The sequence below is a fragment of the Falco cherrug genome, chromosome 8 (assembly GCF_023634085.1).
Source record: "Falco cherrug isolate bFalChe1 chromosome 8, bFalChe1.pri, whole genome shotgun sequence".
Classification (NCBI taxonomy): domain Eukaryota; kingdom Metazoa; phylum Chordata; class Aves; order Falconiformes; family Falconidae; genus Falco; species Falco cherrug.
In genome coordinates, this window is record NC_073704.1 from 34,341,694 (window position 1) to 34,357,250 (window position 15,557).

The following is a 15,557-nucleotide window of genomic DNA, read 5'->3' on the forward strand; positions in this document are numbered from 1 at the left end:
CATACATTAGGAAAATAAATCACTTTTACCTATATTTCTTCATCAAGTTATGGTCAAAACAACTGTACAGGCGTCACAGTTTTTTACTTGAAGTGCAGACAGACACGGGGTTGTATTATATTCTCCTGACCACCTGCTAGGTATAGCCTGAACAACTTTTGGGCTATGGCTCATGGAACAGAACAGAAAACCTGAGCGCTTGCTGGGGCTCTGTTTGGTGTGGCTTTCCTTAGGCATGTTTCAGTCTCATTTTGTTTGACTGACTTTGAAATCTGGGGAAAGTTTATTTTTCATATGTAACATTTTGGGTAAAACAAAGAGCTATTTGTCAGTAAGCCTTCCTAATTCATCAGGAAGTTACCAGCAACTTCTGGTCTCAGAAACCCCAGGATTGTCTGGATAGAACAGAAAAGCAATTGTAATGTACAGTCTTATGTTGCTGTCTTTACTCGTTGAAAATTTTATTGAAGTCAACTGAAATGAATGAAATTGTCATTTAGGTGCAAAATATCAGGGCCTAATGTACCCAAAGGGTTCATGGTGGGGAACAGCATGGCAGAGTGTATAATGTGATGTCCCACCACACCAAACTGATAAATCAAAGCAAACTGTTACATGTTTTCTCTAAAGTCGAACATTTTCCTATACATCTATGTGAATAACTGACATTTTACTGTCTTCCAGGCTCAGGGGATTGATTTTAACTGAGCTCATTTCTTTACCACTATGTCTCACATTATGAAAATAGCATAATTCCATAGTATTAATTAGTTTTATTACAAATTTAAATTACCTGATGGTCTTGGAATATAAAATATGTTTGTGACTAATTATTACTCATAAAATAAACTCTTCTTTTTAATGTAAACTACTGACAGAGATAAATGTAAGGTGACATCCACTAGACCTACTGTAGCTTCAGGTCTACAAAATGATAGTATTTCTGCCTGGCACATGAAGGACTTCTGGACAGTGTCAGGCTGGTTCCAGTTAGATGGAAACAGATACAGCTGTACAACTGAAACCTTGATATAGATATATGTGTCGGGAACTCTTTAGTTTGTATTATCTGCACCATGTAACTTTCAGTATTGCCTCTGAAGAGACAAAGGAGGAACACATATGAAAAGAGCCATTGGAATTTGCCACTATCACATCAGAATGGTTTCAGAGGTTGTTATTTTGTCTAGAGGCTATTCAGTAACAGAACTATCTGAAACATTTTTCTGCTGATCCTGTTTCCATTATTAGTTCCCCATACACACCCCAAGAATTTAGCATGTCCTAAATCCTTGCTGGATGATGCTGCAAGAAACTCACAAAGGTCTGTAAGATTAGGAACTTGTACTTTGTGCAACACTTGAATTTCCCTTCTGGACACTTCCATTTTCCAAGTCTATGATGATTAACATTGAAAGTGTCACTTCAGTAAGGAGAATCACACATATATGAAATAGAAAAAAAAATAATAATATTATGATTGTTGTAGGAGGTTGAAAGGCACGAAGAAGAATATTTAAGTAAATTGATTGATTTTCTCTAAATAACTATGAAAAACATATCTACTACCATGTCTCTATATTATACATACATATACATCTAATTATATATATAGTAGAAGGAGATTGCTTGCTTACATGTCACAAGTTCAGTGGTGTTTCTTGGAAAAATAAACTTGGTAATGACATGCCTGAGGGCCTATCAAGATAGAGTTATTCAAGTACTGCTGGTAAGACAATAAGACAAACCATTAGCTTCAAAGTTCCTGCTTTCTTTTATAAATCTTACATTGTTTAGAGGTAAGAGATAGCAGCTCAAAGGGCCATAAATGGTTAAATCATGGTGGTTTCTGCACAGGGCATCCATCGTCAGAGGTTATGCAGAGGGGCCCTTGTCAGCAGCTGTTACAGGGGACAGTCTCATATAGGCACTTACAGTGAAGAGGAATGGGTCTCTTGTGCTTCCAGAAAAAGAGAAAAGTACATCACAGAAAACATGTGGAGGGCTGACAAGTATTTACAATAGAAGTATTTTAAAAGTATATTATTAGACAGACTGTATTTTAATAAGACATGCTAAACTGATAAGTCGTTTTGACAGCTTTAACAGAAAATATGTTATAAGAAGAACACTACTTCATATTTCATGTGTAAACTCTCCTCTTGCCTTATGGTAAAATTTCTATCTACATGTTTACGTAAAGGTATTAATATCTTTGTGTTACAAGTATTAATACCTTTAAAATTCATCCTGTTTGCAATAGCCACATACGGAAACACAATCATTATCAAAATAAAAAAAATAAAAAAACCAACCAAAAAAAACCCCGAAAAAAAGAGGATGTAGAAAATCTTTCCCTTTCAAGTCTGGCTTATATAGTAAGTTCCTAAGAAGCTCTTGTAGTTTTGTATATAGGCTTAATCTGTTTGGCTTCCTTTTGCCTAGAGCCTTGTCAGTAGCTAGGACCACACATCTCCTCATCCCTAACATACCACATCTGACATCACAAAAAAATGGCTTTTTAGATCAAGCAGACAGCAAACCTCCCCTTCAATATAATTTATTTTTTTTTTTCTTTTGCCATGGAATGCGATAGGTAACAACTGTTGCATATCATCTATTTCTTCTCAATTCATTCTTTCATCGATTTATAAACTGAAGACAGACGTCCCTGTGATGTTGTTCAACATTGGAAAAGTTAGCTGCATTTGTGTATGAAGAAAATAAAATTACAGAACTATATTACAAAGGACCTAAAAGAAAAAGGTGAAAAAAGTATTTAAAGACAAATTGCTCCAGTCAAAACTTATTGAAATAACAATTTATTATTCAGTCAACAGCCAACAATAAAAAACCCACACTTATCAATCACGATCTGAACTTTTAGATGACATACTGCTTTGAGTCTTGCATGTCCTTTCTTTTCTACCTTTCAAGGAATGTCTTTGTCTTTCTAAGGTTTCTAAAAATAAGTACTGTCATGGAACTCAATGCATAGCCCACAAGATGCAGGAAAACAATGTGCCCTATACACTTAGCCAAATACACTCAGCTAATTCTGTACTATACTCCAGGAAATAATCAGTTTGCTGTCCTTGGGCAATTTGTGAAACACCCCTCAGCAGAACACTGTTTGTGCTAAAGAGCTACCAAGAAAACCTCACCAGCAGTATTTCTAAAGGATATTGAGGGCTCTCAGCTCCAGGGGAACGGAGGAAAGCTGAGGACATTAGAACCTTGCAGTGTTATAAGCACAAAATGCTTGGGCATGCCAAAGATCTTGACACATCCTTTATATTATTTCCTACATTACAAACCAATTATAATAATATTCCTATATTATAAACCAATTATATTCTTTCACTTTCACTTTCCCCTTTCAGGTTCAAAAAAAGACTTCTCACAGGGCATAACAGCACTCAGTCTGAGCAAGAATGATAAAAAGTGACAGTATATGAAATACACTGAAAATTGCAGCATCTGTAGTAATACTTTCAGTTATTCCAAAATATACCAGCCAAATGGGTATATCTCTCTCACACAATATTCCTATGGTAGATATCTATTTATTCGTACTGTACCTAGCAAATAAGAAAAAAAAAAAATTAAAAGCTATGCCATTCCTATTAATTAAAACAAGATAATGAGCAGAGCATCACTAAATAACTGAAACTGCAGAATATGCCATCATGCCCATCCCACTTATCTCAAAACACACACATTGACTTGGAAAGAGAGGCAGTTTCTCAAATCAGGTTCAAGATCATACAGACCTTTATGATCCATCAGTGAGGTATCGGAACTTTTATGGGTTAATTTACACTTCTGATCTCATGGAAAACAAAATCTAGTATTTTAAGAGATTACTATTCTGAATGTGGGAAGTTTTAACTGCTGCAGTATATGGATGCCCCCCCAAATAATATTATTCATAAAAAGAGAAAGATCAAGAAACTGCTTTTATTGCTTCACTGGCGTAAGTCAGTTATTAGGCAGCTCAGAGCTAAGAGAACCTGACCTGGAAAAGGTTTTGTGTGCCTGAAAGCTTTTTTCCCAGCTACATCAGTTGCTCTAATAAAAGATACTACCTTTTCCCACAAATCTTGGCTCAATTATCTCTTCAGGCCATCACATCTATAAACAACGTTACTGAGAAACAAACATTCCTGAATGCAGGTGAAAAAAAGGACTACCTGAAAGTAAAAATGAACCTTCGTAATTAATAACCTGTTTTACAGTATATATCACAAAATGCATGTGGAACTGAGAAATCAAGGGAAAGGAAACAGGAATACATCTTGACAAGGACATTCGCTTCTTCATTCATCCATGGCTGTTCTCACTTTTTAAGATCTTTCATAATACATTAGTGAAATGGTTTGGAAAGTTTTCAAACTGGCTCAGTGAGTGCCAGACAGAGCAACTACTGCCTGGCATACACAGTTTGAAGAACCGCAACATGAGTAGGATTTTGCCTTCATCCTCTTTTCTACAATGGAATTAAGGATTTGAAGAATTACTGAAAAATCTACTTATGCTCAAAACTGAACCAAAAGACTTTGCCATGGTAAAGCGATTACAAGGCCAGGATAAATGTTAACCAATATTTTATTCACCATTCATGCAAGGAAGTGCTCCCACACAATGGCACACAGAACCTCAATTCACAGTTCCAAGATCAAACCTTCAATAACCCTTCACTAAAAACTCAAAAACTCAATTTAGGAAAAGAAATGCAAACATGTATTGCTTCCTCTTCTGCCTTTGGGATAAAAGTATAGTGGGAGAAAAATGGAGCCTGCAGAACATGCCATGAACTACAATAATAAGGCAGCACCAGACTCAGAGCGGAGAGAATGTGAGGGGAGGATAACGAAATACAGATGCACAGGATCGTTACCAAGGCCTTTTGAAGGCATTACTGAAATTAATGCACTACACTTACGACACAGTCACATCAGAAGCAAGTGACATAGCAGACAATGTGAGACCATGTTGACGACTTTGGGTGAGTCGATCCCACAGACCCACGCAACCCATCTAACTCCACACAACTTAACCCCATTTAACCGGGAGTGCAATGAAGTGCAACGCTCAGCTAGTTGTGCATGGGCTCACGATGCAGGGCTTTGGCACAGCTTCTCAAGCACAACACTAATGATCCAGCCACAGCATTTTCAGAGGGCAATTAGTACCCGCACACAGTGCGACAACATACAAATTAAAACTAAAAGGAGGCCGGATGGCTCAATAACATACTCCGTTGTATCAAAGAGATCTGACTTTTGTTACTCAATTTTCAGCTAGCATGAAATGAGCCAAACAAAATATTGTATCATGTACTTTCAGTAAGTCGTTACTGTATATTCAAATTCACTCTCTATAAAAAATTGCAGCCTATACAAATGATACAAAATTATACAACATATTGTTTTGTATAGTCTATATATATTAGCTATATACATTATGTAAATTATTATCAAAATATATTGTTTTGTATAGTATATATATTAGCTATATAAATTATGTAAATTATTATCAAAATATATTGTTTTGCATAGTATATATATTAGCTATATAAATTATGTAAATTATTATCTAAATTCTTTGTCCTCTAGCCAGTGATATTTTACTCTCAGTTTTGCTCGGTGTACACTAGTGTAATTCAGAGTCCCAGCAATGAAAATGAGAAAAAGACTTTGAGCAGGTCATTAATGTCATATACAAACTTTATTCCGCTACATATTTGGAGAACACCAAAGTATTTGTGGCCAGATTTCATCCTTTGTGGTAGTCTGCTGAAAGCAAATGAGTTACACTGGGAGGGTGTTAGTCTTTGCCTTATGCCATCAGGATTTCAAGCAGCAACTTCTTGCTCTCAAAAACACCCAGATCAAGATTCAAATAACAAACTTGTATTCCTCATTTTCTTTTTATGAGCATTAACACATGTGACTTTGCTAGGACTGCAGTGCAAAGAGAATGGAATCAGTATCTAAAGTGCTGAGCCACAACTTTCACAAAACAATAAAAATGATATATTCTTTCCTTCCCTTTGTATTATGTGTGTGGTACTCTTGTTAGTAAAAGTTGTGATGGAGTTAAGATGAAATTAGTAGCAGCATGATTACTGCCAAAGGCAAAGTACAGCTGCTGGATGAATCCTCCATCTATTTTGCAATTTAAGTGCTAAATAAATTAATAAAGTAATCAATAACATTATTAGGTGAAATCCACCTTTCTATAAAACTTCTTTATCATTCACTTCATATGTTCCCCATTTGCCTGTTCAGTCAGACTCCATGTGTTCTCCAGCATAGGAACTGCTTCTAAAGGGGATTAAAGAACTAAATACAGCATGGTTGTGCTTGGGTTTCATGTAACGCGCTGCCTGAGTGTGTGAAAAGCGATTAGAGAGCTCTGCAGCATTAACTGCCAAGCCACAGGCACACGAAAGCACCATGTAACACGCATACTACAAATGAAGAGTTTGAAACACCCTATATCCATAAGGGACTGACACTGCATATTTATGAAAATAACATCAGTTAAAGATTGGAATTATGCTGGTTTCATGCCATGGCAACAAAAAGAGTGACACTGCGTAGTGATACCAAAGCTCAGCTCACTTAGGGGTATACACCAGAAATGGTTCACGCCGTCTTTCAGTAAAGCAGCACCTTTTGTTCTTGGGAGGCGCAGGGTTTGGCTGTCCTTTTCCTGGTCCTAGATTCAGCAGGAATTTAATCACATGAGTTAATGACTGGGTGATATAATTTAACTCCTTCATGAACTGTGGATTTGCACCAGCTTACCATAATGTAAAATTGAAGTTAATTTCATATTAATTTATAGTTCATGCAGCTAGAAAGGACTGCTACAATCACTGTGCCTGACCTCCTACATCTGAAACAAAATTTATGGGACCTCTCATTTTAAATAGTATGATACCCAAACAAAGATTCCCAACCTCTTCTTCAATGGGATTCAGAGTAATCCTGAAAACAACCAGCCAAAGAGTCTATAATAATGAGATGATTATTTTCCACACATCTTTGAATCCTGTTGTTTCTGCCTAGTTCTGCAAGCAAAAAACTAGAGGTAAATTTTACCATTATTCATGTCTAAATCTCTCTATATTTTTTGTATATATATATAGGTAGGATACCTTATTTCTGAAAGCTCTATATCTAATTGCAAATAGTTAATCTAAGATAGCTTGATGCGCTTGAGTTAAATTACAAGGTTATAACTTTGCAAAGCATTGTATTTATTTGTTTCAGTCAACATCAATTACTTGTCGTGATTGATAAGAAACACTGTGTATCATTGGTAATAATTTATGGTTAGTGTTAATACTTTGGGCTATGAAATATTGCCAGCCATAACAACTATATGCGGCCAAACAAAAATAAATAAAGGCAAGACATTTCTCGACATGCAATTTATCTGTAAGAGAAAAGTCTGTCAAGGAAGCCTAAACAAAAAAGCACCTCTAGAAAATCTGCTAAAGCTTCAATTGTTCCACATATAATTCTTTAGCAAGATTAATTATCTCAAGAAAAAGACGTCCACCATAGAATGTTAATTAATTCACAATCAATTAAACTTAGTTCGTCTAACCAACAGTAATGTGATACAAACCACAGTTCTGAATAACTGCAGAAACTTCTTTTTCTTCTCCTACATCAAGAGCTGAGATAGACCACCCTATATTTGGATACGCAACTCAATCATTTTTGAATATATAATAACTTCAGATGAGTGAATTATTCAAAAAAGAATGTTCTGCATTGCTACTTCTGAAAGCCTCATATATCACTGTCATTTGAAATTCTATTAGTTACACTATCACGTAAAATACGTTTCTGAGTCTTGTATGAGATGACTTATGACAAAAATTTATATGAATTTTTTCTGGCTTATTCACCTTCAGCATTAAAAACCAGGTATGATTTCACTGAGATGATTGTTACATGACAGCAAAACTAGTAAGTCTCAAGCCTCAAGCGTAACGTGTGCATTTTTTATATTGATACACGTGTACCTGCACATCATTTTCAAGTGTATGCTCACACTCATATTAAGTATGATTAAAATTTTGACTTCACGGATATTTTGGGATTTATAGAAACTTGTCCTTTCCTGAACTGATTTGCAAGCAGCTTCACAACATGCGTGCATATTTTGATCTGGACTAGTGTAAGGAGAAACAGAAGATACCAATGCTGACAACACAACCAGAACTTTATCTCCATAGAAATATGAGGCTGATGAAGGTGCTTGCTTCGGTCACTGCAGCTAAGGATACTAAATCTTTCTTAGAAAAATATGTAGTTAAGTACTTCAATACTGCCTGATACTTTAAACAGACTTATCTCTTTACATGTAGAATCCTCCCAGTACAACCTGAATCCCGTATGAGAGGCATCCTTTATGGGAAACTTGGACTGAGTATCTCCACATATATTGAAAACTGTTAATTGAAACCAAAGTGTGTTTTAAATCACTGTTTCTTGAAGGCAGAGCTGCAAGAAATCTCCTTAGAGTGTTTTGTGATGGTTTAATTTAGTTTGCTCTTTGGGATACTGTGGAAGAAAGAATCAAGCCGAGACTTGGTTTTCTTCTCAGTTTTTCCAAGGTAATATGTTCCTCACATATTGTATTTATTCGAACAGATTGCTAGAGAGAAAATTGCCAAATGGAGAAAAAATACAACCTTGTTCTGAAGAGATGCACTTTTGCATGTAGTAATATTTACAAAATGTGTATAAGATGATTCAAGTGAAACATTATATGCAAAGAAATGGGTACAAAAGTTGAGAAAATGCTTTCTAAAATCACATTCCATATAAAATAAAATGTCCAGGTTCCGAGCACAAAACCAAACTGAAGGTGCCCTGAAATGATGAGGATACAACAGAAAATCACGGTACGCAATGGGACAATTTTGAAGTAAAGACTACAGTCTCAGTATCTCTCTTTCTTCTCCAGAGACTCTGACTCACTCAGGCAGCAGTAAGAAAGCAGATACTGGAAGCTCCTCTCCTGTTTGGTTACAAATGACATGAGATGAAAAGACCCTGTGGAGCTGCAGAAAGGACAAACACTGAGATAAATGGCGTCTGGGTCTGAGGAAATGCAAAGGGAAAATGAAAAACTGGGCTGGGAGAAGTAGATGGGTAAACCAGAAAGCATGCAGGATGGAGGAAGGAAAACAAAAAGATAAAACTAAAAATATCAGGATAGCAAAAAGGAGAAACAATTAAAAAAAGAAAAACAAAAGAAAACACAAACATTCAGAACAAAACAGAACTGAGCCCCTTAAAGGGCTGAAAATGAAGAGAAAAGAGAACAGGCAGCAGGGATGGAAAGCAGTAAGCAGATCTGCAGTGTGTGGGCATGGTGGATAGAAAACACAGGCTCTTTGGACTGATGAAGGAAATTATGCAGAGCAGACTGGCATTTAGACCCTTTGTCTTTTGGAGGATACAAGACGTGAGTGAAAACAGTTTTCTCAGGAATCTGACAGTTCAGTACTTGAATATACGAACTTCCCGCCTTTCACACTCTTGCCTACCATCATCACCAATTGCTTAGTGTGGATATGCCACGTAGACCCACTGCATTCCTGCTTTTCCTTCTCATGTGTGAAGTCATCTTCTTTTCTCTGGGAGTCTCCCACAGTGATACCCACACCTTTAATGGTATCTCTACATGCTAGATTGTCCAGGGAATTTTTATATACTGTTGGTGGGTTGTTCAGGTTTTTTTTCAATAGTATTAAATTCCTTATTTGGTCTTTCATAGTTTTTATGAGAAAATGACTGTTTGTGTTCCTTGACTTTGATTATTTATCTCCCTGTAGGTTGAGCTATAAACACGTTTCACATTTCATGTTTTGAAACCCATGTGGTTAAATGCTCTTGTAATGCAATCAAACCTTTACAACTCAAGCAGCCAGTATGACCAGGATCCATCCCTCCAAACTATTCTCTAGAAACCCTGTTTAAACTCTTCAAATTATTTAAACACTGCAATTTAGATTTCTCCCCTTCTTACATAAGTTCTGCTACGGAGTGTGAACTCCAGTACTTCAATAAACTACACCTATGTTAAGACAGCATGAAAAGAAAATCTTGTCCACAGCAGTAAGTCCCACAAGTATCACTACAGCTAAATTTCATCTTTAGTTTTAAAATTCCTTTTTGGTCATGCCCTATTCATCTCTCTTATCTCTGCGATTTCTTTGGTGCTGCTGGTCCTGCTAGCTGGCTTATATTGTTCCCCTTCTGTTCCACTACCTTGTTACAAAACTGAGCAGAATATCACCTCTATTAGCAGCTTCCAACAATTGAGCTCAGTGCTAGTTATCCACTCCAGCACTTCCCCTTAGCAAGCCATGATGCTGCTTGTAGTCAACTAGGCCTACCTTCACTAATTTTCTCTTATTGTACCATATTTCTGTATTAGTCTCTGTTGTTACCATTTTATGATATTACAGTACCTTTGATGGAGGGTAACATTAAGTAGGCTCTCATAGCAAATAAAAGACCTCTTCATGATGAAGCGATTAAAAGGTCATGATAAGAGAGCTATTCATTTAGTACAAGGGACTACATCACAGTGATCTCAAAGAACCTGTAACAAAGTGATGAATACCTCACACCAAACTCAGCTCTCCAGGATACATCTAATCTGGTGCTATATTTGCAGACAATAAATAGAATTAAAAAGGTTACATTTGTGCAGGTGGTTGACTGCCTTCACTGAAACATTAATTTATTGCCTGAGACCCCAGGCTAACAACCTTTCATGCTCATATGCCCAAAAAGACTTGTCCTTACTTAAAAAGAACACAAAAATTGGATAATAAAGGTGCACATCTTAATATTTCTCTAAAAAGTGGACCCAACCATTTGATCTGTTAGGTCTGTCACACTATCAGTGTTCCTCAGAGCATGAGACTGAAGCCTGGTTTAAAGCATGATGTGCAACAAAGACAGCTTTGCAAAGATGCACTTAAAACATTTCTCTGGGACAGTTACATAAAGGTCTAGTCTTTGCCATCTACTTCAAGGTATTTCAACTCTGTCTATGCATGTATTTTAAAAGACCTTTCATTCTATCTGTACCAAAGTAACTGCTACTCTGATTTTGCAGGGATTCACTTATTCAACACTCCTCCTTTCAACACTGTTGAGAGATGCAAATGCCAGCAGATTTATCTGCTTTCCTGACTGACCTGTTGGCCTAGTCAGAGAAGAGACAGTCAGCCAATTTTTCTTTGATCAAGGAGCCAGGAATGCAGCCAATGCCTCTTCTGAGAAAGATGGGATGGGTTCCTCATGCATAATGTAGACAGGAGATACCCCTGCCACACAATGAGCTACAAGAAGAGAATTGTGAGACAGGAGGGTTAAAAAGTTTGAAACACATACAAACCTTTCTTGTCTTTGGGCATTTGCTCTGGGACAGTTTTCAGTTACAGGATTATGTATTACTTCTTAAAAGCCAAAGCAGCGCCAACCATCCCCATTTACATCCACTTGCGCAGAGGATTCAATTATGTTGTTGCAATGGTGTTTCTAGTGAAAGGATGCTCTGCCTTAGCATTTTTTAAGCAATGACCTGGGTCAGGCTGGCTGTTTTCCTTTAGGATAAGTAATTCATATTACTAGAAAGACACAGGCTTTCCATGAAGGTTACTTGTCCTTGCTCAGCAAGGAAGTAGCAAATTCCAGATTCCAATGATAAAGGAGCCAGCTTGATACTTTACTGTCTTGTTTCTCCAGGTGTTTTGTTCTTTGGGGAAGAGACCGGTAAAGTAGTGGTGGTTTCGTTTGTTTGTTGTTTGGTTGGGGTTTAAATCTGTTTTATCCTTTTCCTTTGCAGAACGTCCTTACCACATCTTTTGTTCTATTTTAAAAAAAATTAACTTCTTTTATTATTGATTTTAAATATTTCCTAGAGATCTATTTTCTTTTTTGATTGTACAGTCACAGAACATATCAGACAACTTGTTAAATTGCACCATATATTAGCTCTTGTTAAGGAACAGAAAAACAGCTTTTTTGTTCATTTTTTTAGTACTCTTAAGTGATATCGCCATTAATGGTGGACATAGCAGTGGCTAGTAGCAAAATTACTTCATTACTGCTGCACATCTTCCTTCTGTTACCTCCATGTAATGCTGCTTTTGTTCCTCTTGTGTTAACGTATCTGATAAAATGCAGTACAGTTTGCTTTCTGTTTGACACTGTGCTTTTGCCAAGACATTTAAAAGGGCACTGGCAACTATACCATTTATCATCTTCACCTACTGCCTTGTCAAAGCAAAGAAAAGCAACATCAGGAATGAATTCAGTAGAATAGAAAAACTGTATTTTATTCATCTATGTTGGTTGGTAAAGAACTTAGCAAAATATGGGTCACTAACTGATAGTACAGATGGCATTGCTTGTATCAATATGGCTCCCCTGATAATTAATTTTGCTGTAATGATAGACCCTTCCTCTCTGGCTTTCAACATTTCATAATTTTGTTGATCATATTTATAGATTTGCCCATCTGTCAACTCACTACTTTCCCTATTTCCATCTAGAGACTAATGTTCCAAGTATTTCATTAAAGCCCTGTTCTGATAATCTGTGCAAACAAGATTTACAATGTAGTGCATCATGCTTATGAACTGACTGCATTTCATGGTGATTGCTAGGCACATGAACAGTGAACAGCTACTGGTTTCAAGCTGTTGTAGGGTACCTTTTACAATGACGTGCAATCTCAGGTTGCTATCTCAAGTACAAAGATACATCAGTGATTACACTTTAAAAACATTTTTCTAATAATCTCTGCGTAAAAGCTGCAGTAAGTGTGCTCAAAATCTTTCACATCAGTCATCAGCTAAGCAAGTATCAGTAAGATTACATATTTTCTTGTAGGTGATTAAACGTTTCCAACGATGTAGCTTCACAACACCAAGGTAAGGACTCAGCTGGATTTGCTCTTTTAACACAACTGCATGGGCTTCAAGTCAATTTTCAAAACCTTATTACAGGTCACTTGCATATTTTCTGAGCTTCTATTCTGATCCCAAAGTGTTTATGAGAAAGCTAATGATTTCAGCTAAATAATAATTTAAAAAAAAAAAATATTGATGAACAAACCAGAACTTTCTATGATTTATTACATGGAACATTCTTTTTGCTATATTTTTCTGGTAAGCATGCTTCTTTGCAAATGTATATACAGAGTCAAATGTGGTTATGAATGTGATCTTCAGAGGGACTTTAACTTCTGTTAAGATTCTTAACAGAAGAAATCCTCTGTTAGGGAAGCCTTTCCTCACTTCAGGCCTTTCCAACCTAGGTATTGATTGTAATAATTTACTGCCTGATCCTCTATACGACTCCCACCTGTGACATTATGTATCTGAAAAGAGATGGCTACAGGAAACTTATATCTTGGATGAAAATCTTTTTATTGTATTGATCTCTGTAAACTTTGGTTAGCTCATCAATGTGTGATTTGTATCCAGAAACAAGTAAGTAGTAAATTTAAATATGCACTACTATTAAGTTCACATATATACTCACAGTAGTTCACTCATATATAAAAGAAGTGACAACTGGAGATTTTCAGTTATTCGCACAGTGAAACCCTAAAGAGTTATTTGTTCATGGCAATAGTCACCAATCTATGTGGATAGGTTATAACCTGCTGTGTTGGAGCTCTCTTGCAGGGACACCACCACCAGGGTTCTCTCAAGGCCATATTTGACATTATTTTCAATGCTTCTTCAGCATAAAACATATGTGGGGAATAGAATTCTAAACTTTCTAAAGATGGATGCATTTAGGTGTCAGATGAAGTCAATGAGATCTCAAGAAGTCAATGGGATGCATACCTCTGGCATGGTTCTTAAAGATCATCTTTGGTGGTTATCTGCACCTTTAGGCATTCAAAATACCTCTGTAAATCTGACACATAAGCCCTTGAAATTGTTACCCTTAGCCTTTCCATGCACGCTAAAGCCATCGTAATCAAAACAAAGAAATCTAAGCGATCTTACATCAAATATCTTATGTAAAGTGCTTATATTCCTCTCACATACTCACATGGAGCAAATTCCATAATACAACCACTTATTTGACATTTAATTCATCTTCCTTGTAATTCAATGTGCAGAATTAAATGATTAAACCTAAAGTGATTATGTACATAATGAGTAAAAACAGATCAATCCTTTTTTTTTTAATTTCAGTAGTGGGGGTTATAAAAATGTTTAAGCACCTTTAATATGAGGAACTACCTAGTAAAATTCACATTTGTGTCCTTTTAAAAATAATAATGGGGCTTTAATCAAATTAAGCTTCTTAGATTTCCAAGTAAGTAGTGGCTATTTTATTATAAGCCACTGTCCAGATTCTCAGTTGCTGTACTGTTTCCTAACTCTCTGGACTCTACTGATCTAAGCCCATTTTGAACACCTATATCCTATTTTAAAATATTTGATTTTGTCTTTTGGTTTTTAAAATGTGGTTTATTTGTTGTAGGAGATACACAATAGGCCACATACTCAAGAGGGAGAACAGCCATTTTTGCTTGATCTGTGTCTTGACCATCAAGTTCCCTGATGTTCCCCCTCCTCCCTTATAGGAATTTATGATCAATATAGCAAAGTCATTACAGAATCTCTTTTACTAATAATGATGCAGCAGTTCGAGTGACTCCTACTCAAGTCCTTTTAACTATATTTTAGTTATAAGATCTATACATTCAATATGGAAGTTGAGATTAAAAATAATACAGAGAAACATGTATGATGATTCAGGCTTCTTTCAAAGGTAAGAACCATGTGTCAAATTCATACAAGAAGAAAGCTTTGTATGGGACAAGGAGGAGGGATAGGATTCATAGCAAATCCATCCTTTTACAGGTGCAGATTTATTCTCCATCTGGTTCTGTGGCCCAAGACCAAGCGGTGTAAACACTCCAGTACTCTCAAAGTCTAATTGAATTCAATAACAAAATGTCATTGTCCTCAGTGGTACAGAGCACAGCTATCCTCACAAACATAAAGAGCCATTTCAGCACCTGCTTAATGTGTAGAGCTCACCTTGGCATTAAACAAATAAATGTTTCATAAGAGTCTGCAGAGTGACCTTACTACATACCATTCCCATTCCATCCACTATCAAGTGAGCACAGACATACATGGTTTACATGTGAATGCTTTTGGAAATTAAATGTAATCCTGAGAATTAGTACTTGTTAAAAAGTTGATTGTTCCTTCTCTCTTTCAATATTAAGAATGATAATCACTAAGAGCAGTGTGTGCTACAGGCACAGCAATACTGATGCAATACAGGACACATACAGATCTCTTTAGGCTGCTGCTGGTTTATATATGGGTGCAAGCTATGTGATTAATTGCATATTCATTTAGAGGTTTAGGAATTTATAAGGGCCTATTAAGAAATTTGTTCTTTACTAGATATGTCGTCTTTTTTCTCAACTTTTTTTTTTTTTCTTTTAGTTCAAATTAGGTCAGT

The 15,557-nt window shown here is 36.2% G+C and overlaps 1 protein-coding gene across 3 annotated transcripts in view; it reads right to left on the bottom strand.

Moving 5' to 3' along the window:
• The window catches only part of DPP10 (dipeptidyl peptidase like 10), a 548,242-nt gene that overhangs the window by 78,155 nt on the left and 454,530 nt on the right, over window positions 1-15,557 (bottom strand). The gene's annotated exons all lie outside the window — the stretch shown is intronic.